This window comes from Odontesthes bonariensis, chromosome 11 (genome assembly GCF_027942865.1).
Source record: "Odontesthes bonariensis isolate fOdoBon6 chromosome 11, fOdoBon6.hap1, whole genome shotgun sequence".
Classification (NCBI taxonomy): Eukaryota; Metazoa; Chordata; class Actinopteri; order Atheriniformes; family Atherinopsidae; genus Odontesthes; species Odontesthes bonariensis.
Genome location: NC_134516.1, coordinates 28,340,036 through 28,345,476, shown reverse-complemented (window position 1 = coordinate 28,345,476; position 5,441 = coordinate 28,340,036). Strand labels below are relative to the sequence as shown.

General features: G+C 41.6%; 1 non-coding gene across 1 annotated transcript; it reads right to left on the bottom strand.

The window, feature by feature from the left end:
• Positions 1-4,567: 4,567 nt before the first annotated feature.
• Positions 4,568-4,649, bottom strand: trnas-cga (transfer RNA serine (anticodon CGA)). The gene has a single exon. It is a non-coding gene; the product is annotated as a tRNA-Ser (tRNA).
• Positions 4,650-5,441: the final 792 nt, after the last annotated feature.

The following is a 5,441-nucleotide window of genomic DNA, read 5'->3' as shown; positions in this document are numbered from 1 at the left end:
CTTCCAGCTTGGATCTCACCTGGACTAAAGTAAGGACAAGCATTTCACCTGTTACAGCATCTCAGGAACCTGGAGCTTCGTCTAACTTTATCCCTCTTCCTGCAGCCTTTCCAGTACCCATGAATTAAGCCTTCATCTGCTCTGTAAATAAATCCTTTCATTTGAATACCACCTGTCTGCTCTTTTCAGGCGGCTAGGACCTAGCCATGACACAACCGTCTTCATCATTTACAGTTTCAGCTGCTTTCACACAGAAAAACTCTAGACTACCTCACAGAGGAGACAAAGACCTGCCTGATGCAACCAGGAGCTCCATATTCACCTCACAGACGCCTCTTATTTAATGTTGTAAAAGGAGGTTTACTGCCCATCTGTCATGTGTTCATGTTAGCTGCACCAAACAGAGACATTTCACTCACTTTAAAAGAAATAGTATCACACATACAGATACATTAACACTAACAGGTTAAAAAACAAAGCAAAAGTAACATAAAATCCCCAAAATGCAAACATTGCTATATCTTTATAGAAGTTTAAAGTGGAGAGTGAAAGCTACTCAGAAGCTGACTCAGGTTCAGGTTGCTTTATTCTGACCAGCAGGTGCAGCAGTTTCACCTCTGAAATCAATCTAAAGCAGAGTTTGTGCCTGGACTTTGTATTTTCTGTCAATTTTGAACTGACGAAGGTGAAATGAGGGCTCAGCTGATTGGAAACGTTTAGTTCATGATCATATTTAATGTGGTATAAACACAGCTTGAATGAATGAATGAATGGACTTGATCTTTATCTGAGTGCATTTTAGATCAGACAGTTATTGCTCATTTAAATCCAACTTATTCCTCAGAAGTTCATCAAACCATTCTTTTCATCCAAGCTCTGCTTGAGCCACATTATTAACTGATGTCATTTATCATGAAGCGATTCACTTTACATTAGCAGCCTCCAAATGAAAATAATCTCTTCTTAAAAGTGGTGCAGAGATTGTGGTTAGGTTGCTGGTTTGGTGGCTTCTGCTGCCTCGTGTTAACCTCGGCTCCCCATAAGACTGATGCTCACTCAGGTGAAAGCCACAGACTGTGCAGTGATTTCTGCACCAGACACGGGCAGACACACCATAAATATACATGCATTTGGATAGTTCCAGGCATGTGTATAGATATGTTTGGAAGCACACAGCAACATCAGCCAGCATGACAGAAACTGACAGAAAGTGGCGTCCTAAAACAGATGCAGCTATAAAAGAGGGAAAGAAGACTGAACTCAACCTTCAACAAGTTTAAGGTTGAACTTGCACAACACTGTTATTCTAGTTTTTAGTATTCAGTCGTATTTTAGAGCAAAAATCATTATTTAGATGCATGTCATTAAACTTGTTTAAAAAGGGTTGTATCGCATCGCATTATAAGGTGAAACAGTGGGAATTAGTTTTACTACAAACTCCTGATCCAGCCTCATTTCTCTCTGACTGTCCTGTCATCTGTAAAGTGGTCCTGATCAACAGTTTTCTGAAGCTCTTTCAGAGCTTTTCTTTGGACATTTTTTGCTTTTTCACTCAGTTTCAGTCCAGTCCTTAACCTATGAACCATTTAGGCAGAAGAAAGGGATGGACCAGTGTTGTGTCCACACAGAACAGACAACTTAGCAAAGAAGCCATTTTAAATTGGATCTTTAGGCACTTTGTTACTAGAAGCCTGTCACAGAGACACATAATTTGTTCCCATTTCTTTAGTTGCATCTATGAAAAACAGCAAAGATAACACAGAAAATATGATTTATGCAGCAACAAGGTGATTCCCAAAGAGCTGTTAGCTGAAAACTTGGCATATCTCAGCATGGTGTGCAGTGTGTCCTTAAAACATTTGAGGAAACTGGACAAGTGGAGGACAAAAGAAGAAGTGTCAGGCCCAAAGAACTATCTACAGCAGATGAACAATATCTGAAAGTGATGTCCTTAAGAAAGAGGAAAAATAATCCAGCAAAGACCTGACACAGGAGCTGAGAGATGCATCTGGACCTTCAGCTGATCCATCTGCTGTTGGCCCAAGCCTCATCAGAAATGGGCTCCATGGAAGGGTGGCTGTCAGGAAGCCGTTCTTAAGGAAGGGAAACAGGGAGAAAAGGCTCAGCTGTGCCAAAGGACACAAGAAGTGGACTGAAAATCAGTGGCAGCAGGTCTGATGGTGGGATGAATCCTCCCCAGAGCCCGGAGCTCAACATTACTGAAGCAGTGTGGGATCATGTTGGCAGAGAACGCAACAAAAGGCAGCCCACATCCAAAGAAGAGCTTTGGGATGTCCTTCAAGAAGCCTGGAGAACTGTTCCTGAAGACTCCTTAAAGGAAGGACAGAAAGCTCGTCTCAGAGGGTTCAGGCTGTGTTGGAGAATAAAGGAGCTCAGACCAAACATCCACATTCAGTCTTGTTGGAATTATACAAATATATTGTCTTCTCTGCTGTATTTCCATTCATTATATATTAGTCTACTTATTTTCAATCAAACAACAATTTAAATTCCTAATATTAATTAGGACATTTGTCTAAACATTCTGATGAAGAAAAAATGTTTCTGTGTTTGTGGTGCTACTTAGCAGCTTTTGAAATGTATGTATCCCCTGAGATACGTTGCCAGATTAGGGGTAGAAATTTGGTCAATGTGCATTTTTCAAAATTTTGTTTTGGTCTGGATGGGATTTTGGGAGACTGGGGAGCGATGAAAGATAAGGCGGGAATAGCTACATTGTTGATAGTGATAATGGTCTCCCTATTGGTGTGTTGCATTATACCCATTCTGAGAAGGTGTTTGCTGCAAGTGATGTTCAAACAAACAGTGGAAGGAATCAGGAGGCAGATGACCATGCGAGACCGGGTCTGAGGACCAACGCATGGGAGAGCGGGTCAACGAATGAAGGTTATCAACGGACGGTTCACAAGACTCTTTCTTCGGGTGTGGAACCAAGTACAGCCTGACAGGGAGAAGAGATGCTGAAGATCTCTTTGATTGGGAGTGACGTATTGGCGACCTCTCCTCCCAGAGTTAGCTTAGCAGTTTCAGACCCAGCCGGACAGATGTTCGGCCAGAAGCAGACGACACCAGAGTACGGGAGATGGGACGGGTCTGGAAGAGCTGCATTACATTGGATTTTATTACTATTGTTGTGTGATAATCAATAATTTTATGTATTGTACTTGGTACAAAACTGTGAATAAGTCATTTGATGGCGGTGTAATCATTCGATGTGTATTATCAATCAGAACTGATCACTGATATGTCCATTGCCAGTTGTGTTAGTCAGGTGAGTGCGACCTTTGGTAAAGTGGTCGGTCGCAAAGTGGGGTGGGGCCGTAGGTGAGTTTTCCCAAAATAAGAACATGAGTTACGAAAGTAGCGGCCAGTGGGTTTTTCGCTCCTATGCACTGAGAAGAGTGGACAAGTGTGATGGCAATGTTAAAATTTGTATTGTTGTTGAATTCAGTATCGTTTAATTTCATCAATTAATGATTTAATGTGATTCGGGTACATATATATTCCTTTTCATTTATTCAATATGTTCCCTTTGACTTAGAATGTAGATTTATTAGAATAATTTAGGATTTCAACTCCTAAGACAGACCTAAGTTATGGCGATCAAGAAAAAGCTTATTTTTTGTTTGTTAGAAATGGTAGGTCTTCGAAATGGGTCAGAGCAAGGAGTTGTGTCTTCAGAGATCAATCTGTGCAGTAATACATGTGATCAACGACACGTCTGGCCTTTGTTTTATTTCACCAAATGGTCAAAGGAACTTGTGCTTCTTTCCAGGTTAACTTTTAGCAACCCTGAGTCAGTAAAGTTATCGTTGTCGGCACGATTCGAACCTACGCGGGGATACCCCATCGCCTTAACCTCTCGGCCACGACAACCACATACACTCTTGTTCACCTTTGACATGCTAGTGTTACAAATCATCATTTTCATGAAGGACTTCAACTGCTGAGACAGACCTAAGTTTTGGCGATCAAGAAAAAGCTTATTTTCTGTTTGATAGAAATGGTCAGTCTTCGAAATTGGTCAGAGGAAGGATCTGTCTCTTCAGAGATCAATCTGTGCAGAAGTTCATGTGATCAACGACACGTCTGGCCTTTGTTTTGTTCATTTAAATGGTCCAAGGAACTTGTGCTTCTTTCCGGGTTAACTTTTAGCAAACCTGAGTCAGTAAAGTTATCGTTGTCAGCAGGATTCGAACCTACGCGGGGATACCCCATCGCCTTAACCTCTCGGCCAAGACAACCACATACACGCTTGTTCACCTTTGACATGCAAGTGTTACAAATCATCATTTTCACGAAGGACTTCAACTCCTGAGAAAGACCTAAGTTATGGCGATCAAGAAAAAGCTTATTTTTTGTTTGTTAGAAATGGTCAGTCTTTGAAATGGGTCAGAGGAAGGAGTTGTGTCTTCAGAGATCAATCTGTGCAGAAGTTTATGTGATAAACGACACGTCTGGCCTTTGTTTTATTTCATCAAATGGTCTAAGGAACTTGTGCTTCTTTCCTGGTTAACTTTTCGCAACCCTGGGTCAATAATGTTACCATTGTCGGCAGGATTCGAAACTACGTGGGGAGACCCCAATGGATTTCGAATCCATCGCCTTAACCTCTCAGCCACGACAACCACATATACATTTGCGTTCACCCCTTAACATTCAATGCTTACAACTTATCATCTTCTTGAAGGACTTCAACTCCTAAGACAGACCTAAGTTATGGCGATCAAGAAAAAGCTTATTTTTTTTTATTAGAAATGCTCAGTCTTCGAAATGGGTCAGAGGAAGGAGTTGTGTCTTCAGAGATCAATCTGTGCAGAAGTTCATGTGATCAACGATACGTCTGGCCTTTGTTTTATTTCATCAAATGGTTAAAGGAACTTGTGCTTCTTTCCTGATTAACTTTTCGCAACCCTGGGTCAAAAATGTTACCGTTGTCGGCAAGACTCTAACCTGCGCAGGGAGACCCCAATGGATTTCTAATCCATCGCCTTAACCTCTCGGCCACGACAACAACATACATGAGTGTTCACCTTTGACATGCAAGTGTTACAAATCATCATTTTCACGAAGGACTTCAACTCCTAAGACAGACCTAAGTAATGGCGATCAAGAAAAAGCTTATTTTTTGTTTGGCAGAAATGCTCAGTCTTCGAAATGGGTCAGAGGAAGGAGTTGTGTCTTCAGAGATCAATCTGTGCAGAAGTTCATGTGATCAACGATACGTCTGGCCTTTGTTTTATTTCACCAAATGGTCAAAGGAACTTGTGCTTCTTTCCGGGTTAACTTTTCGCAACCCTGGGTCAATAATGTTACCGTTGTCGGCAAGACTCTAACCTGCGCAGGGAGACCCCAATGGATATCTAATCCATCACCTTAACCTCTCGGCCACGACAACGACATACAGGAGTGTTCACCTT